The sequence below is a fragment of the Odontomachus brunneus genome, unplaced genomic scaffold, assembly GCF_010583005.1.
Source record: "Odontomachus brunneus isolate Ranch 3 - 2012 unplaced genomic scaffold, Obru_v1 Obru_scaffold_046, whole genome shotgun sequence".
Lineage (NCBI taxonomy): Eukaryota > Metazoa > Arthropoda > Insecta > Hymenoptera > Formicidae > Odontomachus > Odontomachus brunneus.
The window spans coordinates 1,366,551-1,387,470 of NW_022639496.1; the positions used below are offsets into that span (position 1 = coordinate 1,366,551).

Below are 20,920 nucleotides of genomic sequence, written 5' to 3' on the forward strand. Positions count from 1 at the left end.
GGGGGGGGGGGGGGGGGGGGGGGGCGCGAGGGTAAGTGCATCGGCATGGAAAATGTGTCGGTCGCAGGACGCGTTTGCCGGACGCCGCTGCAAACGCGTTGCTGAAGTACTCTCTACCCTCCGTCGCGTCTCCCCCGACTACCCTCGATTGCGCTTTTTTTTCTCACGCCGCTCTTCTCTTTTTTTCTCTCCTTTCCTCCCTCCCCCCCTCTCTCCTCCCGTCTTTCTCTCCATCTTGTCTCACCATCGTGAGGCGAACGGGCGAGAATCCCGCTGATGATTAAGATCCAAATCGCGCCGTGAACGAAGAAGCGGAGAATCGGACGGGGAAATTAATATTGAGGCTGGAAACAGACACTCGAGAGCGTCCGGACAGGTTGCGCCGTCGCTGCCGGACACGTGTCGACCCGGCGCGAATAATTATCGGTAGAAATTGTCAGGTGGACAGGCACGAAATCCCACGCGCTATTGTTGTTAATTGCTGGGAATATTGCTAGAAGATATATATAGTTGTTCGAAATTAGTTCGGACAACTTGGCCAAAGTGGAACGAGACGGGTGCCTTTGAGACGTCCTTCCCAGCGGAACATCCCACTATTTGGATTATGTAAGTGTCATGTACTTCATTGTGTGTGTGTGTGTGTTATATATTTTTATAATTATACACCGATATTTAATATAATTATATACTGATATCGTATTTTCATAATTATATACTGATATTTGACCTTTTTATTAAATCTTTTTATATGTAGATCTGTAATATCAGTACGTTTTTGGGATATACAGTACTATCTGGATCTGTCAGTCTTAGCAATGTTGAGCTACCATATAACTTTGTTGAAAATAAATATTTTCGGACACATAGAAAAACCGATATAGAAAAGCCTCAACTGTAAGAATATAATAATGAATGAAAATCTGCAAACAGATTTGCGTCATTTTACAGTTGATCCTTTAAAAAAGATGGTAAGCGACTGAATATTCGCTCGGATTTTACAAACGCATACAGAACCACACAATATGATGATGGCTTGAAGAAATCTTCCAAAGAGAGGGAAAGAGAGATAGAGAGAGAGGGAGAAAGAGAGAGGTCTTATAAAATTTTTAGAATGAGGTTTCTATGAAGTCTCTTCAAGACTTAAGATGTCTTTGAGATATTGTTTTTAGACCTCTTCAAGACATCCTGTTTAAGATTACTTTAAAACTTTATTTTAAAACTTTTATATGTATGTATGATTATATATCTAGATTTAGGCATATTAAAAAGAGAAGAATGTTTTATTTATTTATTGTTTATCTGTTGCAGTAAGTCGGGAACTCAACAGTGGATTTGCTCACCTGTTCAAGATTATAGTTAAGTATCGATAACAGCTAGCGAATGATGGCGGTATTTAGTATCGTATGTTTTAAACTATAAAGCATACGATGTCGGATATCTGTCAACCTTATCCTCATATGATAACTGTACCTTTGAGCAGAACAGATGAGTAAATCTACAATCTAATCGGAATTGTAAACAATCGTATGTATGGCCGCGGGACCATCACTCAGCACAGAAATTCAAAGAGAGAATTGAGCTAATAAACAAAATATCCTAAACAAAAATTCACGGTTTAATAAATTCTCTATATACGACGTTCCGTTTTGATACAGCATATAGACGCTCTCGAGTGTCTGTTTCCAGCCTCAATATTAATATTCTCTCCCGATTCTTCGCTTCTTCTTCGTATATTCTCATATATGACGTTCATAAAATTATACAATATATAAAAAATTATATATATTTTCTTTTATAATATCAAGGATATTTTATTTGTCCGTTAATGAGGAGTGAAAATAGAATTAGAAATATTTAACATATTATCTTTAACAGACAATTTATAACAGATTTAAAGCCTTCTCACGTAGTGACATCACACAGATATCTGATATAAAATACAAGTTACGTTAAATTAATATATATATATATATATATATATATATATATATATACACACGCCAAAGTTATATTTTTAAAGTCAGTTTTAATTTTTTAAATGGAATCATGTGGTTTGTTGAGTACGAATCGATCTCTAGAATCGTCCTGCGTATAAAAGTACTGGGATAATATCATCGAAAAATAAATACTTTCTGAGATATTTTATATTTCTTTTTAATACTTTTCAGTGTAAGATATGAAAAATATCTTACAAAATATTCATTTTCCGAGTTTCACTTCACCGAATTTTTCACCTTAGTTCCTTTGTACGTGAAATGACGTGAAAACCCGATCAGTGATACTCAACTTTGCACACTAGTATATCAATGAATCCGCAAAATAACGGAATTTTGTTTAAGATCTCGGGTTTTTTTCAATAATCCATTTTATCTGTCATTCTATGTATAAAAACATTGAAATGGAATTATCGAAAAGTGAATATTTTACGAGACATTTCATATCTTGTGCTGAAAAATATCAGGATAAAATTTAAGATATCTCGAAGAAAGTGTATTCCGATAATTTTATCTTTGTACTTTTATATACAAACTCTATAAATCGATCCTCTCTAAAAAAAAAGGCATTTAAGAAATTTAATTTTTGCCGCTTTTCCGCGATGCTGATTGGTTCTCTCGCTTAGCTCGCTTAATCTGAGCTGCGGTCTTTGCTTCGTGTCGTTTGCGCCTGTCAAATTACCAGGCAAATAGCTGTCATCGCGTTGGTTAAGTCATGAAAAAAAATATAGTAGAGATATGTCTCTCCCTGTTTCACTCTATCTCTCTCTGCCTCTCCTGTCTCTCCCTGTCTCTCCCTGTCTCTCCCCGTCTCTCCCTGTCTCTCCCTATAATTATTAATTAATTAAAGTATATTTTAATTTAATTTAATTTTTATTTTATTTTTATTTTACATTTTTTATTGTATTTATTAGCTATATGGCGCGCACGTAACGCGTGCATGTATTGTTATAGTTTGTGTAAAAAAACCATATGAATTCAAAAGGAAATTCAAATTGACTTTACGAAAATCTTAGCACGCCATCATAAAGTCAAACCAATAGCACTATATACTATTATATACATCCTCCTTGAAACCTTACAACCTCTGTCTGAAATATTTTTTTGTTATTTTACTTTATTTTTTATATATTTTGGAGTCGCACATTTTAAATGCTGCATCCTGTGTGTCAGTCAAAAGCAACTTGGACGGACACGTTGATGCCCTGACATTTCATAAATTTTCTATGGTAATCCTCCTTGATTTATGCGATAATTAGAAAAACTCAGACAAAAAATTAATACAGAGCGAGTGAGCGAGCGCGCGTGTGCTGATAATGATTTAAATCTGAAGTTTATATCAGCGGGATGAATTTATATACGCATCTCGCCCCCGTTACTTGATATAGCGAACACATCGCGCGAATTACAAAATAGGGGATACGCGCATCATCGCGCATTACAATAAATGCTTGCGCCCACTTAAAAAGTACGCTCGTGAATATGAAACAACTGGATTTATTCAGTCGATAACCAGATACACGGCTATCGTAGTCACGAATCAATTTCATCAATATTGACTGAATCCGATTAATTACAATGTGTTCCTCGCGTCCGCGGGATAAATATTCAAGTCCCCGATGCATGTATTTGCTCGCCCGTGAGCGAGAATTACCGGTCACTATAGTGAGCACATTTTATACAGTGTATCGTATAAAAGTATTCAATGAGAGAATCGCGCACAAAAGTCGTCACGAAAAGAGAGAATTTTTCCTGTGCAAGGAGAACAATCACTGAGCTTCAATTACCTTCGTAAAATTGCATTAAGGAGACTGGAGGTCCCCTAAATCAATTATTGTAAAAAAAATCGAGAACTTAAGTAAAATTCCGTTATTTTGCAGATTCATTGATATACTAGTGTGCAAAGTTTAGTATCACCGATCGGGTTTCCACGTCATTTCATGTACAAAATAACTAAAGAGTCTGAAAATCGTGCTTGTTCTTTCACAATTTTGTATGACAAACTGAATGAATAAAGAAAGTGTTATTCTGACGTGTATTTATACAACATATAAAAAGAAGAAAAATATAATTTTGATGATCAAATATTCCATATAAGAGTGTATTGTACATTTAAAATATATTTCGTTTTCCTTTTCAAAGTCGTTATTTTGCAGTAATATCTTGACTCTCGGTGGTTCAATTAAGCTGAATTTTACACGGAAAAAAATATGTGGCTGAATTAATCAAATATCTGGTCAAATATGAACGACCCAGAAATTCCGATTGAAGTAACCCGAATTCTGTTTAAGTTAACAAGATTTTTGATAGATCAAAAATGTTTGGTAATAACCAAACATGTCTGGTTATTTAACTAAACATGTCTGGTTAAATATCCAGACATATTTGGTTAGTCCGCAAAAAATCTTGTTAACTTACACAGAATTCGGGTTACTTCAATTGGAATTTCTGGATCGTTCATATTCGACCAGATATTTGGTTAATTCAACCATATTTTTTTTGTAGATAGAAAATTTCCGTAAGCTTATCGTTATCGTGTGAACCACTATAATATAAATTGAGTAAAAGTTAACAAAATTGCAAATATCTTAATGAAATATTATTAAATTTTCAGTTTTTTATAGTAAAAAAAGTTAATATTTCAAAATTAAATATTTTCACGAGTTTGTTAATGGTTCACACGATAACGACAAGCTTACGGAAATTTTCTACCTAAAATTCAGCTTAATTGAACCACCGAGAGCCAAGATATTACTTGCAAAATGACGACCTTGAAAAGAAAAACGAAATATATTTTAACTGCATGTACAATACACTTATATTGAATATTTGATCATCAAAATTATATTTTTCTTCTTTTTATATGTTGTATAAATACACGTCAGAACAACACTTTCGCATATCCGTTCAGTTTGCCATAAAAAATTGTGAAAGAACAAGCACGATTTTCAGGCAAATCTGACCCTCCAGTCCCCTTAACCGCCAACGTATCGCAGTTCAACTTTCACCAATCTAACAGAACACGCGTCGCGTGCAGGGACGTCAAAATATGACAATCTGTCTCGCAACAACAATCTCGGTAAAAGATCAGGACGCGCAATTATCACATAATGCCCAAATAGAAGCGTGACGAGCAAAAGCGTCGCCGCTTAATTGCGACAGAAGTCCCACTTGGACGAAGGGAGATTCGAGCGATGTCCCGTTGTGTGTCGTCGATCGCGTTCGTCTCGCTTTCCTTCTCCACTCGCACACACGCGAACGTACCGCGAGAACGAAACCGTATCGAGTGCATATGTACGTACGCGTGCGTTTTCCGCTACTGACACACGCGACCGATGCCAACGAGCGGTACGGCCGCTTTTTTTCCACTTCGCGGCCGGCCGCTGAATAGTGAATACGAAGCACGAGCGAGGCACCGGTGCCGACCGATGAAATTAACTCTTATCGTCTTTATTGCTCATTGTTCGCGCTACACGGCGAGTAAAGGTCGATTTCCTAGCCGGTGTCGAAGCACCTACCAGCTTCAGCTCGCACAATAGCCGGCCGCAACAGCCGTTCCTGACAACTCGCTCGACTTATTGCCAGCCAATAATCCGCCAATTTGTTCGCCATTACAAGTTAATGTGGGATCTATGGCTTTTTTCTGTTCTCTTCTCTTTTAAGATATGAAATGTATCTCGCAAAATATTCACTTTCCGAGTTTCATCTCACCGAATTTCAGTTAAATTATATTTTTCTTCTTTTTATATGTTGTAGTAATTTGTAGTAAAGTTTATATGTTTAACTGAAATTCGGTTGTAGTCTTAGTTTTTTTGTACGTGAAATGGCATGAAAACCCGATCGGTGATATTAAACTTTGCACACCAGTATATCAATAAATCTACAAAATAACGGAATTTTGCTTAAGATTTCGGTTTTTTTACAATAATCGATTTTATCTGTCGTTCTATATATAAAAATATAGCCGATTATTTGCCACTCTCGGAGTTTCTTGGAGTGATATTTCGATCGGAAAGTAGAATGCATACCCGAATTCAAACGATTTTTCGCTTATACAGAGTGAATTCTCCGCTCTGAATCGTCCAATGAATATTTCCACGCAAAATTGAAGAGTAAATCGCACAGGCCGGCATAATAGCCTTTCAACATTTGTTAGACCTAGTTCCAATCGAATTTCTAATCATGTTGCAATGTGTCCGTATATTCCTGCAGTATCAGGACTTTGAGGTAACGCTTCCTCGGAATAATCAACACAGTTATGATACATGAATATGTAGAAACGTTGTGATCTAGAAATTTGATTGTAACTAGGTCTAATGAATGTTTAAGCTACTATATCGGATTGTGTACTTTACCGTCACAGAAATACCTAATTGATTGAGACATTCAATATATTGGAATATAATTGGAATAATTGGATTATAGTGGAATTAAAATCCACTTTAAAGTTTAATCTACAACGTGCTCTTTGCTTCCTGTTTCTTGTTCTCTGCCTTTTTCTCATTTAAGGCTTAAGATTGGAGTCAGAAAGAAATAAAGGGAAAGAAAATAGGAAGCAAAGAACACATTGGATTAAGAACACATTGGATTAAAAACACATTGGATTAAGTTTAAATTTGAGTGAAACATGCGATGTCGAATGGCAGTATTTTCACTATCGCTTTAAGTGAAAATACTCTTAACTCGTTTCGATCCTACTCTAAGAAATTTTGGGAGAACTTCTTAAATTTCTCGAAATGAGATTTTACTCGAAAAGTAGAGTGACTACCGAAATCACTCGAATTTGAATGACTGTTCACTCGTATAAAATGACGTTTTCACTTTGAATTGTTAAGTGAATATTTTCATTCAAAACTGAAGATTGAATCTGATATACTCCACCGTCACAGGAATATATTCGGTTGGAACATTTGTTTATATGAAGTCAGAATCCATTTTTACACTAGATTTACAGGACCCGTCAATTTGACGGGTTTCGGATTTCACGAGCAAAATTATAGAATTATTACTATTATTATTTTCTAGAAATTTTTGTTGACTTTTATTAATGGAATAATGCAATTATATATCCAAATTATTCATTTACTCTTCAGATTTCTAATTTTGAAATTCTCTATGTCGTATACCTATTTCTCCGAATACCCGTCAAATTGACCATCAAATTGTCCCATAAATCTAGTGTTAAGCTTGAGAGAAACATACGAGATTTCGAATGATAAAACTTTCACTATTGTCTTAAGGGGACTGGAGAGTCAGATTGCCTGAAAATCGTATAAGTTTTTTCACAATTTTTTATGACAAATTGAATGAATATGCAAAAGTGTTATTTTGACATGTATTTATAAAACGTATAAAAAGAAAAAAAATATAATTTTGATAATCAAATATTCAATATAAGGGTATGGTACAGGCAGTTAAAATATATTCCGTTTTTCTTTTCGAAGGTTGTCATTTTATAGTAATATCTTGACTCTCGATGGTTCAATTAAGCTGAATTTTAGGTAGAAAATTTCCGTAAGCTTGTCGTTATCGTGTAAACCACTGTAATAGAAATTGAGTAAAAGTTAACAAAATTGCAAATATCTTAATGGAATATTATTAAATTTTTCATTTTTTATAGTGAAAAAATTAATATTTCAAAATTAAATATTTTCACGAGTTTGTCAGTGGTTCATACGATAACGACAAGCTTAAGGAAATTTTCTACCTAAAATTCAGCTTAATTGAACCATCGAGAATCAAGATATTATTGCAAAATGACGACCTTGAAAAGAAAAACGAAATATATTTTAACTGCATGTATCATATACTTATATTAATCATCAAAATTATATTCTTTTTCTTTTTATATGTTGTATAAATACACGTCAAAATAACACTTTCGCATATTCATTCAGTTTGTCATAAAAAATTGTAAAAAAAACAAGTACAATTTTCTGGAGCAATCTGAGCCTCCAGTCTCCTTAAGTGAAAATATTGTCACTCTTTCGTTTCGAGTATGATCTCTAAGAAATTTTTTGGGAGTACTTTTTAAATTTCTTGAAGTGAGATTTCACTCAAAAAGTAGAGTGACTAAGTCACTCGACTTCGAGTGACTGTTCACTCATATTAAGCGAATTTTCCACTTTGAATCATTGAGTGAATATTTACTCAAAACTAAAGAGTGAATCTGATGTACAGAAGATATGCATAGCTATATGTGTGTATGTGACTATTGATATTATTCGAAGAATATTGCAGTAATTACCTTTAAATTGTACCTTTTTAAAAGTTGTAAGACAGCGAGAATAGTGTTTTTATCGTTATCCATGTTTTATCACTAATAATGTCACAATTACACGTAACACGGATAACTACGATTATAAACGCAAAACAAAATATTAAGCTATCAAAGTGTCACTGCTAAACGACAGCTGAGCTCTGATGTTTGACAGCACTACAGTTTCTTCGAATAATCAACAGTAACAATCTCTGATTATCTAGAAATGAGTACATTAGGTCGAAAATTTTTAATTCCTTTCGATTAAGAAATGGCTGGGGAATGGCTAAGCATATATACAATCCTCTGTATTTCCACCGTCAGGAATATATTCACAAAATTCATTCTAATCGATTGGAACATTTGTTCAATGGAGTCAGAATCCATTTTAAGCTTGAGTGAAATATTCCTTTTTGCGATTTTGAGTGCCAGTATTTTCATAATGGCTTTGAAAATATCGTTAGTTTTAACTCTTTTTGAGCATAATTCCACTTTAAGAACTTTGGAGAATACTTTTATTATTTTTATTATTTGTAATGTATACAAAATATGATATGACAGGAGCATAAATATGTTCCGCGTGTTCGGAGGTGTAGTGAATAATTAATAATCGATTCCCCGTCGTTCTTTTCGATTTTTTGACATGTCACTTGTACACTCGTGATCGGAAAGATTGTTTGGTTTTTTTTTGTAAGTTTCGGAACCTATCCGTCATGTCCAATGAGAGACAGATCTTTTATTGGAAAATAAATTCTCCCACTGGACAAGAAGGATAGGTCCCTAAATTTCCAAAAAAAGCCAGACATATATTGACGTTGACATTGGTCAAAATGACATGATATCCGCCAAACACAGCTACCGCAATTAATAAACCATCGTGTTGCGCAAACTCGTGGCTAAAACGTGGAAATGCTGACGAATAATCCACGAAAATAGGTTACGCGTAAATGTGAGCGTGGGGGAGATAGCAAGAAGAAAAAAGCAGAAGAATAAGGAAAAAAAGCGCGGAACATTATTATGTTCAGAATAGAAAAGAACGAATTCACGAGACTTCGCGAGTCTTAGCGCGGCACCGGCTTATCTCTTCGCAAAAATAGGTTACCGTCTACGAAGCGAAATACCGCTCAGTTTGACGCATAAAAATGACGAAGAAATCTCGCAATTTATATGGTAAACTATAGCTCGTCGAGAGCGAGAGAGAGAGAGACGGGGAGAGAGAGAAGAAGCGGCCGTTCCTCGGCGACTCGATCGGCCGACATTAATACGCAAGGAATTCGCATTGAAACTTCGCCCGAGATAACGCGGAACCTTCTTGCTCGGCAACACAATAACGCGGTTGTGAGTCGTTCATCATCGACGAGATCCTGCTTGAAGAATCGCGTCTCGATATACTCGCTTCAGATACTACACGCGAACGCGTTTCATGGGGAAAACATCTCGCGGAGCAAGCTGAAATCACTCGCTCTTCTTATCGCTCATCCGCTCGCGACTGCCTCACCTTTACGATCGCGATCCGCCCCGGGGCGATCGATGAAAGAAGAAGAAAGGAAACTCCATGGAGAGCTCGTCGATTGCACCGAAACGATCTTCCTATCGAGATACCGCCGTTACGCTCGCGTGCATCGAGATGCATCGTAAAACCGAAGTAGAATAATATCGATATCCGCGTAGAAAATTCCTTGGGTTTTAATTGGGATCTGATTCCCATAACTATTCCAAAATAATTATGAGTTTTGATAAAAGTGTTATGTTTTAAATACGCAATTTTAAGTAAGAAAGCATTCCAATATTCCATTTTACATTAGAATTAAACAAACCATATATTGATTTTATTGAATAATTTCATTATTATTAGATAAGAGTAATTATTAGATTAGAATAATTTCATTATTCAATAAAATAAAAATAGTCAATAATAAAAATACTCATACTATTTTAAAACTTTACTTTTTGTATTTTTTGCCTATTGAGTATAATAATTGGTATAAAAAAAGGATTTCCCGTTTAATATTACATTAGAATTTTACATTAGAATTAAACAAACCATATATTGATTTTATTGAATAATTTTATTATTATTAGATAAGAGTAATTATTAGATTAGAATAATTTCATTATTCAATAAAATAAAAATAGTCAATAATAAAAATACTCATACTATTTTAAAACTTTACTTTTTGTATTTTTTGCCTATTGAGTATAATAATTGGTATAAAAAAAGGATTTCCCGTTTAATATTACATTAGAATTTTACATTAGAATTAAACAAACCATATATTGATTTTATTGAATAATTTCATTATTATTAGATAAGAGTAATTATTAGATTAGAATAATTTCATTATTCAATAAAATAAAAATAGTCAATAATAAAAATACTCATAGTATTTTAAAAATACTTTACTTTTTGTATTTTTGTCTATTGAGTATAATAATTGATATAAAAAAGGGATTTCCCGTTTAATATTACATTAGAATTTTACATTAGAATTAAACAAACCATATATTGATTTTATTGAATAATTTTATTATTATTAGATAAGAGTAATTATTAGATTAGAATAATTTCATTATTCAATAAAATAAAAATAGTCAATAATAAAAATACTCATAGTATTTTAAAAATACTTTACTTTTTGTATTTTTTGCCTATTGAGTATAATAATTGGTATAAAAAAGGGATTTCCCGTTTAATATTATACAAGTATATCGACATTACCGACTAAAAAAGGGCCATATACAAGCATACGACAGCATACATCGTCACTAGAGCTCATCTGCCATATCGCGCGTGATCATTCACTAATCTTCTTTAATTAATATCTCGGAATTTATTGGGAATATCGCAAGATAGTATGGAACTTTTATTCATCTCAATTCGTTTTATGTTTCCACGAACGTTACGGAGATGAATCTGGAACATCCTGCACGGAAAAAAAAGATTTGGTTGAATTAACCAAATATCTGGTCGAATATGAACGATCTAGAAATTCCAATTAAAGTAACCCGAATTCTGTTTAAGTTAACAAGATTTTTGGTAGACTAGCCAAACATGTCTGATTATTTAACCAGACATGTCTAGTTATTTAACCAGACGTATCTAGTTAAATAACCAGACATATTTGGTTAGTCTACCAAAAATCTTGTTAACTTAAACAGAATTCGGGTTACTTCAATCGGAATTTCTGGATCGTTCATATTCGACCAGATATTTGGTTAATTCAACCAAACCTTTTTTTCCATGTGTAGAATAGATTGTGCATTCTTAGGACTGTTGATAACAAGATGTCTGAAGGACGAAAATATGCTAAGACAAATGCAAACAGCACTCTAAAAGAGAGTGATATAAGAGAATTAAAGGAGATTAAAACAATAAAAAGAAGGAACAAAACGTATTGATCATGTAATTGCTCCTCTTCCTTCGGTTTCCCCACCAACTAGATAATTAGATAAGGAAAGCATCTTACTGTCTATCACTCTCCTTTATTAATCCTGACTTCATCCCTCCTACAGCAATCTATTCTATATGAAATTCCTATAAATATACGTAAAAAAAATTTCAGTTGGTGCAACCAAATCGGAACCAACTGAAAATTAAATGATCAGAAACGATATCTCTGTTATGAAAACTAATATTTCTGTTGTCGCAACCAAAAATATTCGTCTGAACATTCAATGATATTAGAACTTGGTTGAGGCAACTGAGAACAATTGACTATACAGAAACCTCATAAAGGAATTTTTCTGTTCCTACAGCCGAGTTTTCGTCTGATCCCTGAACAACCAAAAATTCGGTTGCACCAACAGAATTGTTTTTTGCTTGTATAATTATAAGTATAGCATAGGAGACCTCGTTATAATTCCTCCCGCTATAAATCCTTTTCTTTCATATATTTTCCTCAAATATTAATAGTAGTAAAATGTTTTTAGTTTTAAGTTTTGCGTCGACTGGAACAACATTACAAATTGAAATATTTTTCTATCCTCTTGCGATTTTAAAATGTTAACATTAATGATTACAAAAAGCTATGCTGGACCAATATAACCTCAAAAATCAATATTATTCATGATAGTCGTAATCAAAAAGAATATTCGATACTCCATCCACTCCTTAGTATTTCATTTTCAAAAAAGCGCTGCTGAAGCTGTCGTAATGATTTTTACTGTGTATGGTGATGATGCTATAAGCCACGCAACGTGTAAAAATTGATATAAATAATTTTGCAGTGGAGATTTTGATCTGAAAGGCTTATCACGTTCTAGACAAACTGTCAAGTTTGAGTCGGACGAGAGCTGCAAGCATTATTAAATCGAAATACAACGCACGTTCAAAAAGAACTCGTGGAACAGCTGGGAGTCAGCCAAAAAGCCGATCGTTTCAAATGGAAAAGATTCGGAAGGAAAAGAAAAATGGATGCCGCATGAATTGATTAAAGAGAACAAAGTGCGCTGGTATGACACCGCACTGTCTTTGCTAAGTCGGTTCAAACAAAGACTTTTTGCATCAAATCATTACGAGTGATGAAAAGTGGATCCTGTACGATAATCACAAGCACAAAAAATTATAGATAAATTCTGGCCAACCGACGACATCCATTGCAAAGTTCAATATTCACGCCAAAAAGGCTCTGTATCTAATGAAACGAACAAAACGGGACTTTTATGTTCGATTCTACGTTCCCAGAAACATCGCAGAGATTAATCTGAGACAGCTTGCAAGTCTGTGAGGAATTCGCGCTTTTTTTAATCGGTAATGTCGATATATTTATATAATATTAAAGAGGTAATCCTTCATTTGCACCAACTATTATACTCAATGGACAAAAAATACAGAAAATAAAGTATTTTTAGCTGAAAAGGTGTGCTGTATCATGAACTGCTGTAACCAAGGAACAGAAAAATTCCTTTATGAGGCTTCTGTATAGTCAATTGTTCTCAGTTGCCTCAACCAAGTTCTAATATCATTGAATGTTCAGACGAATATTTTTGGTTGCGACAACAGAAATATTAGTTTTCATAACAGAGATATCGTTTCTGATCATTTAATTTTCAGTTGGTTCCGATTTGGTTGCACCAACTGAAATTTTTTTTACGTATATTTATAGGAATTCCATATAGAATAGATTGCTGTAACCATGTGGAAACAGTCACGGTGGGCTGCCAACAGCGACTCATCAATTTGAACGATGCATTGGAGGAAAAGAAGCCATTTACTGGGCAAGGAAATTGCAAAGTCATCCTGCTGCATAACAATGCACGGCCACATGCTGCTGAGGCGACGAAGCAGATCACCTTCGCGTTGGGCTGGGAACTACTCGTATTCACCAGACATGGCCCTTTCCGATCATCACCAATTCTAGCTGATGCAGCATCACTTAGGTGAGACACACTTCAGAATAGAAGAAGTCCGCATCGACGAGTATTGTCTCGAACTTCTATCACAAGAAAATCGCAAGCTGCCCGAAAGATGGCAGAGAATCATCGATGATAACGAGGAATATTTCGAGGATGATTGAGCTCTTTCTGTTTTCAAATAAAGATTGAATTTTGCCAAAAAAGCTAGGAACTTTCTACCACTACTGATATATCTTCATTAAAACTAATTACAGTTTCCTCCACGTTACTACTTACTAGCTATTTCTCGAGACAACTCTATGTGCACATACTTGTGTCTACACGTACAGCCGGCAGAGATTAGACTTACCAGCGCTATTGGAGAAGGAGGTCTTGTTATAAGTTCATCTTACACTCCTACAGGCCCGAAATCTGACTTATAACGAGGCTCTGTTGTATTCCTGTGTTTCGATTCTAGACAGATAAGCCATATTTGAGACAAGAATGAGATTCCCCATTGCTGTAGTGGGATAACCAATTTTGGGACAAGTTTGACATACTAATCGGAATCTATGCTATGTCTGGGAAAATCTTGGGAAATTTCTACACGGGTACCTCCTACGCGGTCGACGAGAATCCGACGTTCAGTCGACGGACGAAATCCGCGGGTCCCGTAGAGTTCTTCCAAGAAGACACCGAATTGCTTCTCTAGCGACGCGTCGCGTGGCCGAGAATCCTCCGAGGGGCGACTGGACTACGGATTACTTCGGTACGAGGCCCATTGTCGCGTGATGGATGCGATGCGAGGCGAGACGCGTTCATAAACACGAGGAGACGCGATATGACGCTGCGGCAGTGCTTCGACCCAGAGGATCGGATCTCTCACCGTGAGTTGGAGCAACGCCACGACTTAATGGGCCGAGAGCGTTTGACAAGCATGCCGACAATTAGGTGGAACACGCGTCGCCGTTCCCCGACGAATGATTAATGCAATAATTACCGGGCCAAGAACACGTCGTGCGCGACCTCGATCTAGTTGAGACGTGTTTACTCTTAAAACAAACAACAATGCTTCCCCCTTCTCCCCTTTGATGCTCACGCGGTGACGGAGCTTTTATGAGGCGTGTCTGGAAACAAGATACATCGCATTTAGGTCGATAGGGAAATTTATGGTAGCTGATTGGCGGCAACTGGTTTTGGCTCTGGCTGTTTCACTTTTGCTTGGCGGCACAAGAATAGGTTTTGCTCGAACTAATGAGCGAATGACGAGCGTTTAGATTGGCGACGCCTATCCAAAGCCCTGCCAAATGCAAAGTTCATTCCGTTATACATTTTCTGAACGCAAGAGATGACCATCCGGCGGAATTTCACAGACAAATTACTATTGTTTATGGCGTTTGCCTGCTCCACGACAATGCACGACACATCGCGTGTGTCACTGCGCTGCTGAACAATTTCAAGTAAAGTCACTAAATATAACCTGGTATCGCAAAACGTAAGAGCCAATGCTTTAGCCAATTTTGGAGCCAATATGATACGTCAATTAGTGTACATAGAGCACACTTGGAGCAACTTACGTACATATTTAATGCGATTTGAATAATCTGATCGTCATATATGGAACAATAATATAAGTTTAAACGATATTTATGAAACTATGTTTTTTATATTTTAAATTATCACTGAAGGGGGCCCAAAACTTGGACCGAAACGTCTGAACTATTGTAAACTTAAATCAATATACTACATTAGCTTTTATTAAATTGTAAATTTCGCTTTTACGATCGGCAGTTGGCTCTTAATTGCCTTATTCTTTTTTTGTTTTGATTGCGTTTCAAGAGCCTTTAATTTTTTAATAATATAAACTTCTTTTTTAAATTAAGAGACTATAAAGAAAATATTTTAATATTACCAAACATGGATATAGAGAATGTGCCAGGACAATCTCTGAAACTTTCGTAGAGGCATAGTACGGATTGAGGTGAGCATAAAAATCCTATACCATTTTGTGAAATTCGTAATAATTATCGAGATATTAATTAAAAAAGTCTATCACGCGAGATATGGTAGATACGCTGTAATGGTGACGTCTGACATCGTGTGTTTGTATATTAGGTCAAATTGAACAAAAAAATCCTCCACCATTTTCCTAATAATATAGATTTTCAGTTAATTAGAGAGCATTAATATATTATTGCGAGCAAATCATCCTACAATTTTCTTTAATTATAGTATTGCCACTACAGCTCATCTAGCACATCTCGCGTGATCATTCACAAATATTCTTTAATTAATATCTTGATAATTATTACGAATATCGTAAAACAATATAACTTTTATATTCATCGTAATTCGTACCGTGCCTCCACGAGAATTTCGGAGATTGTTTTGGGACACTCTGTATATAATGTTATATATAAATATGAATTATTATTTTTAGGAAAAATAAAACTATAATTTAAGTGCAAGCAAATTGAGACAAAGTTATTGATTTTGTAGAAACTTTCTTAAAAAATTGGCCTGAAGACTTTATCCATTTTCTCATAATATTGTTTACAAACTAGTGAAAAATTGTGTAATAGCAAAAAATCACTTTTCTTTAAAAAAGAAAGTAATTAAGTAATTATTTTTCTTTAAAAAAGAAAGTAATTAGTAAAAATAGCCGTAACAAAAATACTGCTATGAAAATATCTGTAAACAATGCAAAAAGCTAAGAATAAAAAACTAATTAATAATTTACGATTTTAGTTACTTTCTCTTTTATTCACAAAATACATAAATATATATACATAAGTTTATAACGTTTTTTAAAAATATAACATATGTAAAATATGTGAGAAAATGAAAAAGATGGAAAAAGATATGTATTTATTTAATTATATTTCCCTTTTGTAACATTATATTTTAAATAAATGAATATTATTCAACCATTTAATGCATTAATGAAATATTTATTATCAAATATTATCATATATGCGACATGTTATATAAATTCCAATAGCTATGTCGCTTTTGGTACCTATTTTCTTTGAACTCCATTTTCGTGCGTTTTACAAAAACATACATTTTTTGTTTTAAATCTAGAAACAATTTCAATAAAAATGTGATATTATCTGATAGGAGGTACTTTCAACTACATGTATATATATTTACATTTATATTTTGAGCTTTATATTAAGATATATCCCTTGTCTTACCTCCTACTGCGGTGTAGAATTCAAGGTTCAACGTAGGATCAAAATTTCGACTCGGATAGACTTGATAAATATTTGGATAGTGATGAAGACTGTACAAAAACAAAGATATGTATGTAATTTTCGGAGAGTAAAAATTTGGTAAGTAAATATTCTTCTACATTTTTAAGTACCTTTGTATCTTTAGTTTCCGAACACGCCTCGTAGTTTCGCTGCATTTCCTGGCAACGCGGATTTACTCGCGATACATCCACGAACATCGATACTCCGTGTCGCGTGTCACAATGGGGAAAACGCGACGAGATGAAAATTGGGTATTTCATAATCCGCACGCAACGTATAGACACGGCTATCCCCGTTGTAGGATCGAGCGGCGCTTGGATTTTCCGTATATGTATATGTGTGTGTATGTATGAGTGTGTGTAGAGGCACGTCCGACTGCGTCGTGGGAATTCAGCTCGGATTTCGCTTTTGTCGAGGCAGCCCACTGTGTGATAAGTTGAAACGCGAAGCCGTCGCTTTGAAATAGCGACTCTATCTCTCTCTCTCTCTCTCCCTCTCTCTCTCTCTCTCTCTCTCTCTCTCTCTTCCTCCCTCTGTTTCTGCCTCGCAAGAGAAGGTTAATTTAGCTTAACGAGACTAGTCTGCGAAGCGCACCTCTGGACCTTAATCGGCGTTTCGATTGCCGAGAGTTATCGGATTGCATTTGACATTTATATGATTCTGGTTATTGCTCAGTACCGGACAAACGGTACCGACAGATCGCCTCCACAGAGATCTATAATACCTGACGAGCTGTATGTAATAACTTTGCCGAGTGTTTTCGCGAGATACAATAATATACTGAGGTGTTTCTGGTGGCGCGATTGTGTTGGGCGAGATGAGAATTATTTCGTCGCGCGAAATCATTTCTATTGACTTTTGCAAAAATATACAGGGTATCTCACACTTTCCTCTGGGCATTTTGTGGAGACGTAGAACAGGTCGAGGTGAACATAAAAGTCCTATACCGTTTTGCGATATTCGCAATAATTATCGAGATATTAATTGTAGAAAATTTGTGAATGATCATGCAGGATATGGTAAATGATTGTAATAGCGATGACTGCCGTCGTGTACTTATACTTTAGGTCAAATTGAACAAAAAAGTCCTCTACCATTTTCCAAATAATCGCATAGATTTTTAATTATTAATTAAAGAAAATGAGTGCATTATCACGCTAAATCGTGCAATAATCTTCTTTAATTAATAATTAAAAATCTATGTGATTATTTGGAAAATGGTAGAGGACTTTTTTGTTCAATTTGACCTAAAGTATAATTACACGACGGCAGTCGTCGCTACTATAACTCATTTACCATATTCTTCATGATCATTTACAAGTTTTCTATAATTAATATCTCGATAATTATTGCGAATATCGCAAAACGGTATAGGACTTTTATGTTCACCTCAACCTGTTCTACGTCCCCACAAAATGCCCGGAGGAGAGACACCCTGTGAGACACCCTGTATATACAGACATATACATTTGGATGCGTTATGTTCTTTCTTTAATTCAAATCTCGTAGAGAAAGAGATGAAATGAATATTATTGTAGATATCGTAGATTACCGTAGATTATTGTAGATTATCGTAGATTTTATCATGAGTGAAATAATCGCCAACAGGGAGAGAAAAATCTTATTATACGTTTCGTAGATATCATATCTGTACCTCTTTGAAATTAAATCGTTTTCTGCTAATCTTTAATTCACTCATTTCTGATGAGGTTCATTAAAAGAGAAGATATAACTGAGCCTTCTTATCTAATTATACCTGCTCCATTGCGTTTAAATTAAAAGAACGAATTAAAGAATGAATTAATTACAATCTGAATGTGCTAACGAGAAAGGATTATGTGAGATTTTCTGAAATATTTTCTTATTAGTTTAATGATAACATATCGTTTGTAATTTTTCTGAAAACCTGCTCTAAAAAGTGCTCCAAAAACATAGGTTTTTTTACCCATTTTGTGGCCTTTAAAATTCGAATGGAACTGTATGCCAAGTGATGCTATTACAGGGTGTCCCGAAGCTACCGGATGTTATTTTAATGGCAGATTCTTTAGAACATTTTCGAACAAACGAAAACTTTCATACAAAAGTGTCGAGGCTATAATAGCTTTCAAACGGGAAGCGATTATATTTCACCAATAACAGGGCTGAGATTTCGCGCGTTCAGGCACGTCGAAATAACAAGTGATAAAGTTGCTCCTATTTTTTTACGATATTATGATCATTATATAAATTTACAATAACATTGTCATATTATGTTTTTTGCCGCTTCTCTACGCATTGCATTAATATATTTTTTATACAAATAATAGTTGTAAGACATCTTAAATATGATTCAAATAATAATGACATATTTCAACTTAATCTGTCAGAGTGTCGATCAATTATTACCATGAAGGTGTCCACTATTCTATACTGCGTATGGCACCTTTATCACTTGTCATTTCGGCGTGCCTGAGCGCGCGCGAAATCTCACAGCCCTGTTATTGATGAAATATAATCGCTTCCTATTTGAAAACTATTATAGCCTCGACATTTTTGTATGAAAATTTTCGTTTTAAAATGTTCTAAAGAATCTGCCATTAAAATAACATCCGATAGCTTCGGGACACCCTGTATAATGGGACATTGATCTCAGAAAAATTGTAAGTTGAACATAGGCGTAGTTTTACAGATAGTCAAACTAGCCAAATTCCCAATATTGTCCAAGCACAATAGACACAAAAAGAAAGTTAAAACTTCTTTGACGACAGTGGTATTTTGAATCAGTCATAATGGTACTTTGACCACTGTATCATAAAAATCACGTGTAACTTTCTTAAAAACATTCTAAAAACTGATTCCAAAAACACAGGTTTTCTTGTCCATTTTGTGGCCTTTAAAATTTGAATGAAATTATATGCCAAATGATGCTATATAATGTTAATAAAACTTCCTTGATGACAGTGATATTTTAATTAAAATTAGGCAGAATATTTCTTTGACCACTATATTCTCCTATAATCCCTTCTATAAAATCCTTTCATCCCTATTGCTTAATTTTTTTAAATGCCTAAAAAAAGTTTTTGCTGAATTTCTCGAAAACGGATATAAATACAAAAAAATGTTTACAATAAAAGTTGTTTATATTAAAATTCTACATAAAAAAATCTTTTTAATATTTTCACAGAACTAACTCTTTGGCTAGAAACCGCATCTGAAGAAAAATAGCTGAAGTGAAATTTTGCACGAAAAATAGAATGACAAGAGATAGATAGATAGACAGAGGGAAAGAGAGAGAGAGAGAAAATTGCTCGAGCGATTGTTCACTCATATGGAGTGAATTTTCCACTCTGAATCGTCGAGTGAATGTACTGTGCATCGTCACCAGAACATGCACTCTAATCGATTACAACTTTCGCTCATATAGAATCAGAATCTACCCTAAACTTGAGTGAAACATTCTCCCTTGCGATTTCGAACGTCAGTATTTTCACTACGACTTCGAGTAAAAATTTTACTCGCTCCTTTTTACCGATTTTAAGAGAAATTCCACTCTGAAGAACTTTGGGAATAAGATAAAATAAGTGTATAAAATATGTATATACAACATGTTGAGAAATCTTAGGTATGTATGTGCAGAGAAAGGTAAAATTACGACATAGTTTCAGTCATTTCTAGACGTGTCGCACGTGTATCGAATAAATCGATTTTCGGATTGAATCCGACAAGCAAAATATTTACTTCACCGTTCCGTGATGCATGCTGTATCCTTTATACTACGGCGATGCTTTGTGCGTTGCCTTCCAATAACATAGCACTCGTCTTCCAATAAATATGTCCTATATGTCTTCCTCTTTGTACGACCGCAAATATTCTCGCAGGGAATGTCGCAGTTGTTATATTCACCACAGGAGTGAGAGAACAGGAGCGAGCGCGAGGATCAAAATCGTCGCAAAATAAACCTCCGAACATCGTCGACCATTTATTCAATAAATAGTTTCACATGTCGTCGAAGTTCGTAATAATGTTGCGGATATTGCGATGTTTACGTCCTTCGGCGTTTCAACCTTGCTTTCCACACGCACGTGCCCCCCCCCCCC

General features: G+C 34.9%; 1 protein-coding gene across 13 annotated transcripts in view; it reads right to left on the reverse strand.

Annotated features, from left to right (window-relative positions):
• Positions 1–20,920, reverse strand: part of LOC116844753 (ras-related protein Rab-37-like) — a 556,153-nt gene that overhangs the window by 98,358 nt on the left and 436,875 nt on the right. For 2 of the 13 annotated variants that reach the window (XM_032816752.1, XM_032816751.1), the window contains exon 1: positions 5,166–7,315. The exons of the other annotated variants lie outside the window; for them this stretch is intronic. The gene's annotated coding sequence lies outside the window, so the exon portion shown is untranslated. Of the gene's footprint in view, positions 1–5,165; positions 7,316–20,920 lie in introns of those variants that run through there. 13 annotated transcript variants of the gene reach the window in all.